Below are 18,322 nucleotides of genomic sequence, written 5' to 3'. Positions count from 1 at the left end.
CACGCTTCCAGTGCAAGTATGTTCAAGACCCCTGCCGCTGCCCTGGGCTCACAGTGCTCCCTGTCTCTTGGTTCTCGTCACATCCCATCCACCTGCTCTGCCAGCCTCCTCTGGGTGTTTCAGAAAGCCCTCTCCCCTTTCAGGAATTTGTACGTGCTGCTCCCCTGCCTGGCCTCACCTTACCTCTCACTCCAGTTCACGAGTGCACCAAACGGTAAGGACAGTATAGCTGCCTGTCCCCATCCTAGGCACTTTTTGCAGCAGTGAAGAGTGGATGATGGTGGCTTGCACAGAGTACTCATTCTGGTGAGGGAGAGAGAGGTGAGCAAAGAAGCACATACTCAGTAAGGTCTTCGAAGATGGTGCAAGACCTGGGAAGGGGATAGGGAGCGAGGACGGAGAGTGATGGGCAGCTATTTGAGAGCAATCAGGAGCACCGGGCTGGCTCAGTTGGTAAAGCACGTGACTCTTGATCTTGGGGTTGCAAGTTTGAGTCCCATGTCAGGTGTGGAGATTACTTAAAGATAAATCTTTGGGGTGCCTGGATGGCCCAGTGGGTTGGGCACCTGACTCATCGGGCCCTGCCTGGGGCTCCGTGCTGGGCATGGAGTCTGCTTGGGATTCTCTCTCTCCCTCTCCCTCAGCCCCTCCTCCTGCTCTCTCTCTCTCAAATAAATAAATAAAATCTTTAAAAACATTTATTTGAGAGAAATAGCTGAGTGGGGGGAGGGGCAGAGGGAGAGGGAGAAGCAGACTCCCTGCTGAGCGGGAGCCCGACATCCCAGGACCCCAAGATCACCACTTGAGCTGAAGTCAGATGCTTAACCGACTGAGCCACCCAGGTGCCCCTAAAAATAAAATCTTTTTTTTTTTTTTAAGATTTTATTTATTTATTTATTTGACAGAGAGAGACACAGCGAGAGAGGGAACACAAGCAGGGGGAGTGGGAGAGGGAGGGAGAAGCAGGCTTCCCGCTGAGCAGGGAGCCCGATGCGGGGCTTGATCCCAGGACCCCGAGATCATGACCTGAGCCAAAGGCAGACGCTTAATGACTGAGCCACCCAGGCGCCCCTAAAAATAAAATCTTTAAAAAGAAAGAAAGAGCAATCAGAGGAAGTCGCACTGGGAGCAACAATGGAGCTACTGCTGAAACACGGCCAGGCAGAGGGCACAGCACAGGCAAAGCCCCTTCCTTGGCCCCGCAAACCAGAGCACTCAGTTTCCCTGTTATGACTTCGCAAAGCAGACTGCACATCTCTTTGCCCAGATCCAACCCTTCTCTGAGTATTCCCTCATGTCCTCCCTTGCCCATGGTCTTCCAGGGCCAGGGACCACCACTGTGCTGTTCATTAGCATGGTGCCCACCATACTGACATCAATGGTGTCAGCAACTGTCGACTGAATGACAATGGAGGGTGTGGCCTCTCTTGGGCTCAGGGTGTCTGGCTCCGCCTGGGTCCCTTGGATGGCAAAATGAGGGGAGGTGGGTAGTGAGGAAGCCTCCTCCCACCAAGGCATGGCCTTTGCTCTAGAGAATATCATGTTGGGGGACTTTTCTTTCTTTCTTTTTTTTTTTTTTAAAGATTTTTATTTATTTATTTGACAGAGAGAGCGAGAGAGCACAAGCAGGGGGAACAGTAGAGGGAGAGGGAGAAGCAGGCTCCCGGCTGAGCAGGGAGCCCGACGTGGGGCTCGATCCCACGACCCTGGGATCATGACCTGAGCCGAAGGCAGACGCCCAACCATCTGAGGCACCCAGGCGCTCCTGGGGGACTTTTCTTAATTAAAACAAAAGACAGATTGATTGATTGATTGATTGATTTAAAAAAGATTTTACTTATTTGAGAGAGTGCACGCACATGCGAGCAGGGAGAGGGACAGAGGGAGAGGGAGAGAGAGAATCTCAAGCAGACTCCTTGCTGAGCTCAGAGCCAAGGGGGGGCAGAGCTCAATCCACCCCCACCCCCAGTCCCTAAGATCAAGATCATGACCTGAGCCGAAATCAAGAGTTGGCTGCCGGGGATGCCCCTGGGTGGCTCAGTTGATTAAGCGTCTGCCTTCGGCTCAGGTCATGATGCCAGGGTCCTGGAATCAAATCCTGCATCGGGCTTCTGGCTCAGCAGAGAGCCTGCTTCTCCCTCTGCCTGATGCTCCCCCTGCTTGTGCGCCCATTCTCTCTCTCTCTCTCGAATAAATAAATAAATATTTAAGAAAAAAGATGAAGAAAACCTTATTTAAAAAATAAAAAATAGGGGTGCCTGGGTGGCTCAGTCGGTTAAGCGGCTGCCTTCAGCTCAGGTCATGATCCCAGGGTCCTGGGATCGAGCCCCGCATCGGGCTCCCTGCTTGGCGGAGAGCCTGCTTCTCCCTCTACCTCTGTCTGCCACTCTGCCTACTTGTGCTCTCTCTCTATCTCTGTTAAATAAATAAATAAAAATCTTAAAAAATAAGATAAAATAAAAATAAAAAATAAAAAGATTCAGCCACTCAACGGACTGAGCCACCCTGGTGCCCCTATTTATTTATTTGAGAGAGGGAGAGAGAGGTCAGGGGCAGGAGCAGTGGGAGAGGAAGAGAGAAACCCAAGCAGACTCCTCCACTCCAGAGGAGCCCACCACAGGGTTGGATCTCAAGACCCTGAGATTACCACCCTAGATGAAACCAAGAGTCAGTTGCTTAATCAACTGCACCCCCAGACGCCCTGGGTGGACTTTTCTTCAGATGGGGTACTGTTTTAAAAGGCAGGACCAAGCTCTTGCCTATCAGAGGGGCTTGGGTTTGAGCTTAGCTGTGTGACCCTGAGCAGGTGACTTTAACCTCTTTGAGCCTCAGTTTTCTCATCTATAAGATGGGATTGTAGGGGCGCCTGAGTGGCTCAGTCGGTTAAGCATCTGCCTTCGGCTCAGGTCATGATCCCAGGATCCTGGGATTGAGCCCCACGTCGGGCTCCCTGCTCAGTGGGGAGCCTGCTTCTCACTCTCCCTCTGCCTGCCACTCTCTCTCTGTCAAATAAATAAAATCTTAAAAATAAAATAAAATAAGATGGGATTGTAATAGCATCCTTCTCATAGGTGGTGGTGAGGAACAACGCGCCCATGTGTGTACAGTGCTTTGCTCACATGTGGAGTGAGGACTCAATGTTGGGCGCGAATGACAGCAACCAGGAATTGGGTAGGACTGTTGTACTTGCAAGAGTGATTCTGCTTCCTAATCGAGTGACCTGAACACCAGGTTTCTGCAATGCCACTCTGCCTCCTGTGTGTACCACTCACATTACATCCTTTGTGACAGGGAATGAATGAACCCTATGTAACTTGGGAAGCAGCAGATAGGGTGCTTTGTGGTAGGGGAGAACGGGGTGGGAGTTGGGGGGAAATTCATTCATTCATTCATTTGACTTTTTAGTTGACCATCTATTTGATGGCAGGCATGAGCTGGGTACTGGGTCTGCAAGAATGAACAAGACCAAGTCATCCTGCTGTCATGGCAACTGCCCATCAGGGGCATCAGGACTTATCAGAGTGAGCAGGCTGGGGTCAGGGGAGACTTCCTGAAGGAGTTGATGTCTGAGCTGAGTAGGAGTTGGCCAGGTGGAGGTGGGGAGAAGGAGGAAGGGTGGCAGGCAGGAGGAGCCCTGGATGCTAACGCCCAGAGGGGGGAGGAAAAATCTTGGCATGTACAGGAACGGAGAGTTTGCCACTGTGGCTTGAGCTTGGGATGGGGGGAGGTGAGGTGTGATTTTACATGGGATATACTTACACCAAAATATCGGTTGTTTATCTGAAATTCAAATTTACCTAGGCACCCTGTATTTTTTGTTTGTTAAATGTGATTGTCATGTTAAGAAGCTGTGATTTACCCTTTGGGGATATTTTGCATTATTTGTTTTCCTTTTGTTGTTTTATAATTGAGAAAAGATGAGGGTAAAAGTAGCAAATCAGCTCTACCATCCTTACTTGATCCATACTACATGACATAACAATCATAGCTACTTTAGCCGGGGCTTGCCAGAGCCTGATTCTGTGTACTCTATCTGCCAGTTTCATCTTAATCAGTCCTCAAAAGAGCCCCATGGGCAGGTGTTGTTATGATTCTCAAATGACTAATGAGGAAAGATGATCAGAGAGGTTAGCTCCCATGCTAGACAACACAGAGGGAGCTGGAGTACAAAATACACCTAGTTCTCAATGGCTCTCCTGTCCCCACTACTGTGTGGTTTTTATATTTCCATACTACCTTCCACCCAAATAAGAGTTTTACAGGGTTGCTATCAGTGTGAACAAAATCTTGAAATCTGCTATTTTTACTTAATATATCGAAAACTTTCCCCTCAAGTTTCAAAGTTTAAATTAAGCTTATTTACTATTGCACTAGAAGCATGCTTGGATTTTATAAAGTGTTTGGCAGGAAATGGGCTTGGGAGTCAGCATGGAGGTGGGGAGACCATGCAAGCCTGCTCAGGACAGAGATGGTGGGGGTCTAGGACCTTTTTTTTTTCTTTCTGATTTTGTTTGTTTAAAGATTTTATTTTTAAGTAATCTCTACACCCAACATGAGCTCAAACTCACCACCCTGAGATCAAGAGTCCCGTGCTCCATCGACTGAGCCAGTCAGGTGACCCTCTTTCTGATTTTAAAGGGAGTATGTGCTAAGTATGGAAAACTTGGAATGTTCGGGGAAAGTTAAAGAAGCAGGAATAACAAAACCCTAACTAGCAGGATATGAATTGCTACACCATATGGGGGAATACCTGCCAGGACCTTTTCAAACTGAAAATGCCCACTTATCATTTAACCCATAGATTCTATTTCTAGTAAACTATTCTGCACAAGTGAAGGCAGGAGAACGTAAAGATATATATTCAATGACTTTAAAAATTTGTTTTTTTAAAGCACCAAACTGTAAGAATCCTGAATAGCTATTTTTTTAAAAGATTTTATTTATTTATTTGACACAGAGACACAGCGAGAGAGGGAACACAAGCAGGGGGAGTGGGAGAGGGAGAGGCAGGCCTCCCGTGGAGCAGGGAGCCCGATGCAGGGCTGGATCCCAGGACCTTGGGATCATGACCTGAGCCGAAGGCAGATGCTTAATGACTGAGCCACCCAGGCGCCCCAGCTATGATTTTTTTTTTTTAAGATTTTATTTATTTGAGAGAGCGAAAGATCGAGAGAGAGAGAGAGCACAAGTGGGCGAGGCGGGAAGGGGCAGAGGGAGAGGGAGAAACCGTCTCCCTACTAAGCAGGGATCCGACGTGGGGCTCAATCCCAGGAGCCTAGGATTATGACCTGAGCTGAAGGCAGATGCTTAACCGACTGAGCCATTCAGGCGCCCCCTGAATAACTATGATTAAAGCAAGTGTTTACAGAACCCTGGAATCTGTCAGCTATTAAAAAGTGAATTTATGTGATACTAGAAAGATATCTGTGATAGCTTCTTAGGGACAAAGAGCAAATGTCTTGTAAGTTCTAAAGTGACCTACAGTTTATATAGTATATTATTATTATTATTTTTAAAGATTTATTTATTTATTTGTCAGAGAGAGAGCAAGAGAGCACAAGCAGGGGGAGCAGCAGAGGGAGAGGGAGAAGCGACTCCCTGCTGAGCAAAGAGCCCAATGTGGGACTCGATCCTAGGATCCTGGGATCATGACCTGAGTCAAAGGCAGACGCTTAACTGACTGAGCCACCCAGGTGTCCCCTATATAGTATATTATTTTATACTTTCCCCCAAAAAGTAAGGCCTTTTTTGTAACATGTGAACAGATACGTGTTGATGTCAAAGAAAGGAGTGAAAGTACATGTCAACCATTAATGTTACTTCAGAGGACAGATGGGAGTGGGGAGGAAGGAGAATTATTTCAGCTAGAATTATTCCTAGTAGAAATGTTACTTTTCTAATAAAATACTAAAATATACATGTGTATGAAAAAAAATCGCAACCCCTGGAGAGAACCTCTGTAAATAATTTGGTGTATTTTCTTCATTTGCTTCTCCATGGATCAATATTTTGTATTTTGTATGTACTTGCACAGTTTTTTCTCTTAATATCATTTGCACATTTCTAGGTCATAAAACATCTTTGTAAACACTGCTTGTAGAGGATGCTTAACATTTTATCATGTGGGCTGTTTAACCAATCCTCTACTGTTAGACATTTATGCTGTGTATGAATTTATTCATTATTATAAATGACACTGGAAAAATATGATTGCACATTAATTTTCAAATGCAAACGAAACAAGTGACTACTGAGTGCCTATTAAATCTCAGGTGTGCTCTGGGCACTGAGGTTCCAAGCTTATGGTTTGGTTACAAAGACAGATCATCAAGCCTATGGCCTTCAAATGTGGTTAATTTCTTTAAAACAGAATCTGGAAGATAGATTACTACTGCTCCGAGGACGTATTGATCATTGTAAAAGATTTTTATTTTTGACTCGTGCTGTCAAGTTCACGTTCAGAAATTTTGAGGCAATTTGTATACTTCCAACAATATATGAGAGTGATTACCCACCCCTGCCTCGTGTTTGAAGGTTATCGTTTGAAACCAATTCCTGATTTGGTAGAAAACAAAACAACCCCCCCACCCCCAACCCTCAGTATTCTGTAGTTTTAATTGGCATGTCTTTGGTTATTAGAACATTGACATTTTTTCAGTAGTTTCTTTCTTTCTTAAAGATTTTATTTATTTACTTGAGACAGAGAGAGCACAAGTGGTGGAGAGGGACAGAGGGAGAGAAGCAGACTCCCCGCTGAGCAGGCCCCTGGGATCATGACCTGAGCCAAAGGCAGACACTTAACCCACTGAGCCACCCAGGTGCCCTAAATAGTTTCTTCAAATAGTTGAGTTCTCTACTAAAGGCTATTCATGGAATATGCTTTTTCTTCCTTACCAATGATTGATATTTCTCTTTTCATTTATATGTTCTTACCATTTCTAGGATCTGTTTCTAGGCTCCGGCTCTTCTTTCGCCCCCCCCCCCCCCCCCCCCCCCCCCCCCGGTTTGTACCACACTGGGTTGACTGCAATAGCTTTATAACGTAAGTATCTGTTAGAGCAAGTCCACCCTCATTTGTGGGAAATGATAGCTTTTGGTTATTTATTCTTGCAGATGAACTCAGAAATTTGTCAAGTCTGGTTAGGATTACATTAATTTTATGCATTACATTCAATACACATTCACATTTAATATACATTAAATTTATACATTAATCTGGAAAGAACGGTCGCATAACCAGCCTTCTGAGGGGGATTATTGAATTGGCTTTCTGTTTTGGCTAGTGCTAGGGCACAACTTCCCTGCATGGCAAGTCTGGGTTCTTCTCAGACTTTGACTGTGGTGTATTCTTTTGTTTGGTGTCCAAAGTAGAAAGACGTCCATTAAGTAACTCCCTAGAGAAGTGGCTACGGCTCAGGGCCAGTTCCAGCCTCTGAGCAGGCCATCTGAACGATTGCCACGAGCCTGGGTCCAGGCGGGCCAGCTTAGGCACAGTCGCTTGACCCCAGGGGCCTGCGAGGGGCTGCGGTCACCGGAAGGGGCTGGCTGAGCACCGCGTGCTCGCGACCTCCGCGCCCTCTGAGCAGGTAAGGCCAGCCCGCAGGGCTGCAGGAGCGGGGACCCGAAGGGGCGCTGGGGTCAGGGGTCAGGGAGTCCCCTTCCCCTCCGGACCCAAACGGCCCGGGCCTCCTTGGGAGCCCAGATCACGCCTCCTGCAGTCCCGGGGGTGCTGCGCCTTTGACGGTGGGGTCCCTGCGGGGGGCGCAGAGCCGGGGTGCGAAGGTGTCCTGGAGGTGGGGCGCACGCAGGTTGCTCAGGGATTCCTGATGGGGGCCTCCGAAGGGTCAGGGTCAGGCTCAAAGGGGGTCAGCTCTGAGTGTGCGGGCTGGGCGTGGGCCTGTGGGGATCCAGAGTCCTCTTCCTGGGGGTGGGTGGGCGGTCCGGGCGTTTCGGTGGTGCTGTCGCGGTCCCGCCCCTGCACCTGGGGTCGGGGTCGGGGTCGGGCGGGGCGCCCACGGTCGGGGTTCCCGGCTCCTCCGCGCACCCCTCCCCCAAGGCGCCGTCCAGCAGGCTTGTCGCCCCGCCCTGCCCAGTGTTCGGACCGCTCACCAGCTCCGCCCCGTCCCTCAGGCCCCGCCCACACCAAGAACCCGCCCCATCCCGCCCCCGGCCCCGCCCCGCCGCTCGCCCATTCAGATGTGGGTCAGGGGTGAGCGGGCGGCACCGACGTCACAAGCTTCCAAGATGGCGCCGGGCGGGCGGCTGTGAGCGGCGCTCGGGGCGCGCTGGGCGGGGAGCCGAGCCGGGCCGGCGGCGGGCGGACGGGGCGGGCGCAGGCGGCGCGAGTCGGGCGCCGAGGACGAGGGGCCGCAGGCAGGGCCGGCCGGCCGGCGGGCGGAGCGCCGCCGCCGACGCACACGAGGTGAGAGCGGGTCGGGGGCAGCGGGGGGCGCGGGCGGGGGCCGTGGGCGGGCGCGCCCCCGGGGAGAGGGGCGTGGGCGGGCGCGCGCCCGCCGGGACTGGGCGGGGGCGCACGCGGGACCCCCGGCCCGACGCAGCCTGCCCCGGCTTTGTGGTCCGGGTGCCCGGTAGGGCGCGGGCGGCGGGGGACACTGGGCACAAAGCCCCGGGGCCGCGCCAGGCCGGGGCGCGGGTCTGCGGAGCGGGGGTCGGCGGGCGAGCGGGCGCCGGCTCTTTGTGCCTTTTCATTAGCAATCTAATCCGAACAGCGTCGGGCGAGCTGCGCTGCCTGACAGGCGGGCGGGCTTCCATTATGCAAACGGCCCAGCGCCCGCGGCCGCCCCTCATAGGGGGATTTTGCTATTTCCAGAACTGCGGCCCTTCTCTGCCTGCCGGTCCCTTTTTCTTGCCCCCTCCCCGCGGGAAGACCGGCCCGGGCAGGGGCAGGGTTGGCCTTGGAGGGACCGCTCCCAGAGGGCCAGGCCCTACGGCTGGTGGGCTCGCTGCCCTGCCCCCAGACCTCTCCTGTAGGCAGCCACTTGGCAGGAAGAGAGATGGGCTTGGGGGAGGGGGTCGGCTGGCAGGGGGAGGGGACCGGCTGGCAGAGGAAGGGGGCTGAAGGGCCTCAGCTTGTCACTCTCTGTTTATCTACCAAGATGGTTCATATCCACATAGACTTATTTGGTGGGGGGGTGGGGGCTAGGGGGGAGGCGGGGATGCCTTTCCCTGGGGGGCAGTGACTTATGGAGAGGAGGGAGGGAGGTCAGATAATGCGCTCAGCGGCCCCACCCAGAACAGCGTGGGACTGCCTGGGGAAGGGAACCTAGTGCTGATCCGGATGGGTTGGAACGGTTTTGAAGTTATTTATTCGTGTCTTCTATCCCCTCCACCCTCAGTGTCTTTCTTAGTAGGAGTTGCCAAGCACATCTGGAAAGCTAGGTTCCCGCCCCCCCACCCCCCAACAGCAGGAGGGGTGTAACCCAGGGAGGCCACCCCTCTGACATATGTGGTTGGGGGGAGGGGTAGAGCTTTGCCCATAGGAATCCTGTGGCGGTGGATTGTTGACTGATGTGGGGATGGCTGCGCTGGGGGGAGGAGGAGAGCTGGCAGGTAGTGGAGGGGCCTCCAGAGCTTCTAGGCTGAACTTGGGGCTGTTCTCCAGGGACTTTGGATGGAGGGATAGGAGCTAGGTCACCCAAACCCAGGACCTTTCTGGATCTAGCATTTATTGGTTCCTGGCTCCTGGCCTTACTTCTGCCCTTCCATTCCCATCTGCCAACTCTGGACTTGCTGGCCCTTTTAGCAGACGTTTTCAGGAGCACGGGCCATGTGGCTGGTCTGTAGCCCTGGCTCCAGGAGAGAGTGTACACTTAGCAGAGCAGGGTTGCTGGAGTGGTCTGAAAAAAAGCAGATGGGCCGGCCTCAGGCTGGCCTCCAGAGACAAAGCTGTGTGGTGAGATTGCTGGTTAGCCGGCTCTTAGCACCAAGGGGGGGATGGGAAGCTGATACTTGGGGGTTGAACTGAGTCTTTTGGCCCAGGAGTAGGTTGCCTTGCCTTTGAGTGAACCTTTGGTCTTGTGTAGTTGGGCTTATGAAAATCTCTGGGTCCCACGGGAAGGCAGTAGACTCAGAAGGCTGGGAGGGGGCTCCCCACCTGCCTGCCCGCCCGCCTTAGGGGGTCAGAACTCCCAGGTTGATCTGCTTTCCTTTGGCTTCTGGCTTTCTGCAGACCAGTTGTGGGGAGTTGCTGAGTACCTCTTGCCCAGCTTCTCTGGCCGTTTGACTCAGTGTGCTGGTGTGTGCCCAGAATTTCTCTCTGCAGTGTTTTCCTGCCAGTTGTTAGGACTTGTAGATTAGTCACTCAGCTTTTACAAGCGATTCCTGAAAAGAAAAATCACCCTCTGGTTGCTGGCTCTGCATAGAGGAAGAAGCAGCCCGAGGGAGCCAGGCCTTTAATTAAAGCAAAACTGAAATGATTGCTGCAATTGCTGGAAGGAGAGGCAGCAGCGCAGGTGGGGCAGAGGCGCTTCGTCCTGTCCTGCCGGGCAGTACCTGCTCTGGGGACAGGTAGGCAGGATCCCATCCCATCCTCATTCCCTGGTCTTGGCCAGCAGCCCAGGCTTCTCCACAAGCTGCAGTCCTGGATTAATCCTCACGTAGTGTTTTCTTTCCATAGATCAGATTTCTCATTTTGTTAATAAGCACAGCCTCCGATCCACTTGAAGTCAGCTGTCGTGGACTTGGAGCAACAGGGTTTTGCATTATTGAGCTGACAGGCCTGCTGCCTTCCCGGAGTCCTTATTGTGTGTCAGGGTCAGGTCTGGTGGGGGGGGGGCTTGGGGGCAGTGCCTATTAATCAGCAGCTAGCCCCCAGAGAAGGGCTGGCTGGGCAGTTCTGGAGAGTCGGAGGAGTGAGGAGGGAATAAAGTTCAGTTTACCCAGGGGACCTGTGGTGTTGCCCTTTTGCTGGCCTGTTGGCCTCAAGCTGTCAGCCCCACCCAATAGCTTGCTAGCCTTGCCCACTGGGGCTGAGGGCCACTGCCCCCAGGACCTGATCACTAAGAGGGTGGGGGCTCTTCCTGTTTCTGGCACCTGGGAGGCAGCTTTCAGCATTGAGAAGAAACAACCAGTCAGGTTCTTGCCCTCCTGGCTCTTGGATCCTGGCTTGGGAGGGACTCCTGGAACTGGACTTAGAAAGTCTGGAGTGCGACATTGGCTCTGCCGTTTACTCTCTGTGTGACCTTGGACAGTGATTGATTCTGAGCCTTAGTGTCCACATGTCTAAAATGGGAGCAAAACTTGAGTTTACATTCATGTATCACTGCCCTCGAGAGCTCAGCCTGGGGCAGACAGACAGGCAAACAAACGATTGTAAGATAGGCTGATAAGGGCTGGCACAGTGCTGTATGCAGTGCAGAGGGCACCGCGGGGCTGGTGGCTGTAGCTGCGAGGCATGGAGGAAGGGGCCGGCTCTGGGCTGGAGGAGAGCCACAGATGCCATGCTGGGTTCAGGTTGGCTGTAGGAGAGGGGTTTTAATGCGGAGCGCTTGGAAAGACAGTGGCGGTGTGGAGTGTGGCCAGGGAGACGGGAGAGCTGTGAAGGGAGAGCCGCGAAGCGAGAGCGCGAGCCTGCAGACGCTGTGTGTTAGAGAAGCTAGCACAGGAGCGCCCTCTGCGTGCCAGGCAGCTGGGAGGCTCTTTCGTAAGCTTTTCATGCCTCCAACAAGATTTTCTGAGAACAGACACCCCAGGGGCGCAGTGCTCAGCCCCTGCAGCTCGGCTGGATCGTGCTGGTCTTGGACTCTCACAGCCTTGCCAACAAGTGGTCGGCCGTAGGCCGGGAGATAGGGGCACACTCGAGTTTTCTCGGAACCCTTACAGGTCAGCACGCCAGATAGTCTCCTCTTACAGACGGTAAATGAGGCTCAACTGGGAGGTTACATAATTTGCTGGGGCTGCAAGTAAGCAACTGGTCAGGCTGGGGCTGGAGGGTAAATGCCTTTGACTCCAGGGCTTTGTGAGGGCCCGTGTGGTGTGGAGGTCTGAGCTCCAAGCAGGGAGAGGCCAGCAGACAGCCCCCTCCCCAAGAGGATCCTGGTTCCGGCTTAGGGGCTTCCAAACAAGCCAGGCCAGTTTGACTCTGCCTGGCACCGCCAGCCTGTGCTTCCTGCTGGGAGGGGCCTTGCCCTAAGGGATAGGGACCTGGGCTGGGGGAGGTCTCTGAGAGCTCCTGTAGCCTGGAGTGGCGGGAGTGGCGAAGCAAGGCAAAGCAAGAGTAGCGGGTGGGGGTTGGGGGTTGTATGTGGGCCCCTGGTGAGCTTGATAAGGAAGGGAAAGCCAGGAGGCGACTCCAGGCCTGTCACAATCCGGAGGGAAGGGCCCAGGCTGGGGTGCCTCTGCTGAGGGAGGGTGTGGCTGGACTTCGTTGAGAGAGTGATCCTAAGAACCTGCCTAGGACAGTCAGGAAGGGGTTCAGAGCCTCTCCTTCAGACTGCTTAGTTTTCATGTTTTTCATGGTAATGTGGAGGAAGGGGGGATTGTGGCCTTGGGGTTAGAGCAGGTCCTTCTGTGGGTGAGAGGGGACAGAACAGCCAAGGGGCCTTGCTGCTGCTTCTGAGATACGGAGCCCAGAGTGGGTGCCTGTTTACTGTTTGAGGGTAACCCACCTCCGTGGGCACTCAGGGTAGGGATGAGGAGGGAGAGTGGGGTATGGAAAGGCCGGTGGACCCGCCTTCCAGGGCCATACCTCCAGCTCTCCCTGTCCATTCCATGGCAATCCCAAGGGCCACTAAGGAAAGGCAGTGTTAGGGCTTGGCTGGGGGGCTGCTTCCAGGTGGGGAGTTGGCCTCTTGAGGAGATAGATGGAAGCCGCTGTGCAGACTTGTCCCGTGCAGACTTGTCCCATGCGTTCCAGACTGCGGCGGCGGCCTCAGGCTTCTTTCCCAGCAGCACCTGTGGGTGGGTGGGTTCTCTCAGTGAGTATCGGGAGGGGCCTCTCCAGTGCCTTGAGAACAGTAACTACCTGCCACGTAACACCCCCCCCCCCCCCCCCGCCCAGAGGTGTTCCCATCACCACACTGGGGTCTGAGCTCCCTCGGCCTCTTCATCAGCCTGGGTACAGGCCCTTTAAGGAGGAGGAATGCCCGTGGCCTTTGTAGTACCCTCACCTGTGCTGCTTTGGAAGCTCATAAGATCTTGGTGAATTCTTGTTCCTGAAATGAATGAGAAGCGAGAGTAGGGTAGATGGCTGGGAAGGTGGAGTTCTGAGGCCTCCGTGGCCTGCCCCTCTGTGGACACCATGGTACTTTACTTGTGATGAGTGCTTGCTACACATTGACCCATTAAGTATGTGTTGGTACCTGTGCTGCCTGGAAGAGGCCTGCCTGCTGGTGCCGTTTTTCAGCCCTGCACATGAGGATCACCTGGGAGCTGGTAGAGGCTGGCACAGCCTGGACTATTTCTAACATCCATGTTTCCTAAGACTTGGAAATGAATTTGATATGTAGCCAAGATCGAGAACCACTGCTTTAGCAGGTGATGAATCTATGTTGGTAATAGAATCAAGCAAGTAGTGAGTCCAGATCGACCAATGCATTATGATCTGGGGTGGTCATGAACTGCTTTACTCTGATGGCCCAGTGGGATCGAATTTACAGAACAAGTTGGGTTGATTCTCTTAGTTACTAGGGTCTTGGAGAAGCACCAGACACAGAAGGGGTCCCTTTTACGTGGGAGACACCCCCAGGCCGTGTGCACTAAGGGGGCATCTCTTTGGAGGTCCCTGGAGAGCCACCTGCTGCTCTTGACCCCAGGACTCTTCATCCTGCTTGGTTTTCAGAGTTTACCTGTTCTGGTTTTGGGGTTGCATTCTTGGGTCCTGGTTGACCTCTGTGTGTCCTGGCAGGGCCTGATGTAGTGACATTTGGGATCCTTGTGGCTCCCTAATGAGCCCACTGTGACCATAGCTGGGGACCCCTGGGACCTGAGCCCCTATTTTTCTCTTTGACCTCAAGGTCCCCGGGGGAGAGAGGTTGGTCCCTGAGGTTGCTTTTCTGGATGGTTATCTGGCCAGGGAACAGAGTAATGGGGGTGGCTGTGAAAGGGCATTGGAGGTAGAGCTTCAGGTAAGACCTGGCTCCAGCTCTCTTTGCTAGAACAGAACAATGGGGCGGTCCTGGGGGTTAGTGCTTATCTATGGGCAGATGGAACGTAAGACAGCCCTGCTTGCTCTGGGCAGCTTACAGAATGAGGTGAGCAGCAAGGCCCCTGAGTCTGGTGTGGTTCTTATTGGTGTCCTGGTTAGGAAGTGCTGCCTATTAGGGAAGGAAGACCAGCCTGGGCTGGGGCAGTGAAGGAGAGGGGATCAAGAAGTCTTGGCTGGTAGTCGAGGAAGAAGTGGGTGGTGTTGGGAGCACAGGCAGCGTGTCTTTCCTCTCTGTTCTTTCCTGCCTGTGCACATCTTGGTAGATGGACTCTGGGGTTCTGTCTTGAGGCTAGTGATCCTGGAGGGGTGGGTTCCTGCCTCAGCTCTTTTGTCTCTTTGTCCCACCCTGCCGCAGGACTTCCCTGCTCTTCCTGCTGGTAGAAAGTGGCTGGTGGTTTGTCTGACAGGTTCTACTGTAGCTCTGCTTGAATACTGGGAGAAGGGTGGTTCCCACAGAATTCCTGACAATGCTAGGGAAGTAGGGGCAGAAGAGGGCCAGGGGCTCACTTTTGGGCTCTTACCCCATGGTAACCCTTGTGGGAAGTGTTCTGAATTTAATCCTTGGAACATAACCCATGCAGTGCCAATCATTTTATCAGTCTTCACTGTACAAGTGGCTCAGAGAGGTTAGGCAATTAGTCTCAAGTCACATAGCTAGGAAGCTGGTAGAGAAGTTAAATCTTTTTTTTTAAGATTTATTTATTTTAGAGAACACAAGCAGTGGGGGGGAGGGGGAAGGGGCAGTGGGAGAGAGAATCCTTTTTTTTTTTTTTTAAGATTTTATTTATTTGAGAGAGAATGAGAGACAGAGCATGAGAGGGGGGAGGGTCAGAGGGAGAAGCAGACTCCCTGCCAAGCAGGGAGCCTGATGCGGGACTCGATCCTGGGACTCCAGGATCATGACCTGAGCCGAAGGCAGTCGCCTAACCACCTGAGCCACCCAGGTGCCCGAGAGAGAATCCTTAAACAGACTCCCTGCTGAGCATGGAGCCCAGGATCCCAAGATCATGACCTGAGCCGATATCAAGAGTCAGATGCCCAACTGACTGAGCCACCCAGGCGCCCCGGTTAGAGAAGTTCTAAGAGTAAGGAAACACAACCACACGTGTGTGGCAGCCTCAAACATGTATGTGTGGGCTCCTTCCTCTGAGCAGTGCTTGGGCCTGAGGACAGTCAAGGTTTTCATTTTGAGTGGGTTGGCAGTATGGCTGTCTTAGACAAAGCCTGGAGCTGGATGGTAGTTCCTTGTAAACTGGGGAGGGACCACAACAAGCCTGGTGAGCAGGTCCGTTCCCCATCCTCCAGGTGGGGTCTGGGGGAGCTCAGGGGGTTAGGACTCCCTGGGTCATCCTTACCCTTCCAGTGCCAACTCCTTCCCTTCTGGCACGTTGGATTGTGTAAACTTGGGCTTTTGTTGACCACTTTCAGAGGATCTGTGAGGGGGATGGTCTGGGGGTTCCTGGGAACTCCGAGCTGAGCTCCTTTTCTTCTCTTGGTGTTCTCACTGCGGGCGGACAAGAGGTGCTTGGGCACTGCCAGCGGTGCTGTGTGGGACTGGGCAGCGTGGCGTCTCTCTCAGCAGTGTGAGGCTGTTTCTTGGTAGATGGGTGATCTTGGCAATGAGAGGGGCCAAGCCATAGCCTAGTCAGGTGCCCTGGGCCAGCTCTAGCAGGTGCCTTTCTCACCTGCCACTAGGCTCCAGGTGCAGGTGGGTCGCACACTGAGCCTGGGTTGTCCTTTGGCTGTGGTAGGTGAACCTGAGCGCCAGAGGGGTGCAGGCCAGGGGAGAGGACTGTTTCCAAAGTCCCACATTCCATGCGCGTGTTGACGCTGATAAGGGCAGCAGGGCTGGCTTAGCTGCTTTGGGCAGGAGGGGACTTTGACTTCATGCCCCCAGCAGGCTGCGAGCTTGCACATCCTGCTTCCTGTAGCACCCCCCCCCCCCCCCCGACCACCTCTGCCTCAGGAGGGCCGAAGCAATCAGCCTGGGACCTACAGTGTACAGAGGCCCAGCTTGCTCCCAAAGCATTGCCAGCTCTGAGTAAGCAGGCCTTTTTGGAGGTCTCTTCAGAGTTTTCTGTCAGCCCTGCCTCGTAGAGTATTTGGTGAACAAGTGTGGTTTTGGGAAGAATGCCTCTCTGCCTCACTTTCCTTGCCTGTAAAATGGGTTGTTAGAAATATTTGAGCTGGGGCGCCTGGGTGGCTCAGTTGGTTAAGCGACGGCCTTCGGCTCAGGTCATGATCCTGGAGTCCCAGGATCGAGTCCTGCATCAGGCTCCCTGCTCAGCAGGGAGTCTGCTTCTCCCTCTGACCCTCCCCCCCTCTTATGTGCTCTCTCTCTCTCAAATAAATAAATAAAATCTTAAAAAAAAAAAAAAAATTTGAGCCTAGGGTGCCTGGGTGGCTCAGTCGTTAAGCGTCTGCCTTCGGCTCAGGTCATGGTCCCAGGGTCCTGGGATCGAGCCCCACATCGGGCTCCCTGCTTGGCGGGAAGCCTGCTTCTCTCTCTCCCCCTCCCCCTGCTTGTGTTCCCTCTCTCGCTGTGTCTTTCTCTGTCAAATAAATAAAATCTTAAAAAAGATATTTGAGCCTAGTGCATATCAGCTGTTTTCAGTGATTTGTGGACCACTTGGGGTCCCCAAGACCCTTTTCATAGTTCTTTTTTTTTTTTTTTAAGATTTTATTTATTTGACAGAGACACAGCGAGGGAGGGAACACAAACGGGGAGTGGGAGAGGGAGAGGGAGAAGCAGGCTTCCTGTGGAGGAGGGAGCCCGATGTGGGGCTCGATCCCAAGACCCTGAGATCATGACCTGAGCCGAAGGCAGACGCTTAACAACTGAGCCACCCAGGCGCCCCGACCCTTTTCATAGTTCTTAGAAGTTACTGGCCTTTGTCCTGTGCAAAGCCGTGGTGGGTGGTACGCATCACCCAGAGCTGTGTTCTCTATAGGTAGTGCTCCAGATGGAGACAGCCAGTCTTTTTTTTTTTTTTTTTAAGATTTTATTTATTTATTTGACAGAGAAAGACACAGCGAGAGAGGGAACACAAATGGGGAGTGGGAGAGGGAGAAGCAGACTCCCTGCCGAGCAGGGAGCCCGATGCGGGACTCGATCCCGGGACTCTGGGATCATGACCTGAGCCGAAGGCAGTCGCTTAACCAACTGAGCCACCCAGGCGCCCGGAGACAGCCAGTCTTAATGAGTGTCCTGGGGAAGCAGTACAGATGACTGAGGAGTATATCTAGACCCTGGGGTACACGTCTTTTTAGTATTAGTGACAAAATGGGGACTCTGCATGACTATTGTGAAGTATAACTGTTGTCTCCGGAAAGCACTTTGCATTTGCTTGGGCTGTGCTCTGAACTAGCTGCTTTTTCTCCTGGAACATTGTTTTTAGTTGAAAGAACAACCGACAGACAAGGTGTGGTTATTCAGACTTGGAGAATTTGTTCAGACATTTTCTCAAATGCAGAAGGTGAGCTTTGCCACGTCAAGGAAAACAACTGACAATATGTGTTGCCAGTGCTAGAACCCTCAAGGGAAAATGAGTTTTGGAAAACTCCTATCCATCACTGTGAGCCTGACTTAGCCTTCACTGATAAGATCAGCGGTGATATTAACACCTGGAGTTTTTTGGTGTCTATAATGAAATGTGATGACATTTGGAAGATCTGATCAACTCAGTGAACCAAAATTTTCCAGATGACCAGTGCTTGAAGTTGCACAATCTTGCATGGATAGGAGTGCGGCGTAGACCAGGGGATTTTTGCGTAACTGAGTGTGAGATAGTCACGGATACGATTTCAGAGTCTCCATTGCAACTTTTTTTTTTTTTAGATTTTTAAAATTTGAGAGACTGAGCATGAGTGGGCGGGGGAGGGGAGAGGGAGAAGCAGACTCCCTTTTGAGCTCAGAGCCTGATGGGGGCTGGATCCCAGGACCCTGATACCATGACCTGAGCCGAAGGCAGACATTTAACTGATGAAGCCACCCAGGTGCCCCCTCCATTGCAACTTTTAAGAGACCACCACTTGAGTTTCAGTGTAATGTCAATGAAGAAGAGCCACAATTAGCTGAAAGGATTATTAAAATACTCCTCCCTTGGGACGCCTGGGTGGCTCAGTTGGTTGAGCGGCTGCCTTCGGCTCAGGTCATGA

The 18,322-nt window shown here is 52.7% G+C and overlaps 1 protein-coding gene across 2 annotated transcripts in view; it reads left to right on the top strand.

The window, feature by feature from the left end:
- The first annotated feature begins 8,350 nt into the window (after positions 1-8,350).
- The window catches only part of HIC2 (HIC ZBTB transcriptional repressor 2), a 37,664-nt gene continuing 27,692 nt past the window's right edge, over positions 8,351-18,322 (top strand). For both annotated transcript variants that reach the window (XR_004676329.1, XM_034989197.1), the window contains exon 1: positions 8,351-8,422. The gene's annotated coding sequence lies outside the window, so the exon portion shown is untranslated. The remainder of the gene's footprint in view (positions 8,423-18,322) is intronic.

This window comes from Mirounga leonina, unplaced genomic scaffold (assembly GCF_011800145.1).
Source record: "Mirounga leonina isolate KUSES-001 unplaced genomic scaffold, KU_Mleo_1.0 Mir_481, whole genome shotgun sequence".
Lineage (NCBI taxonomy): Eukaryota > Metazoa > Chordata > Mammalia > Carnivora > Phocidae > Mirounga > Mirounga leonina.
The sequence above is the reverse complement of the archived record's forward strand: the minus strand, read 5'-3'. Positions and strand labels throughout refer to the sequence as shown.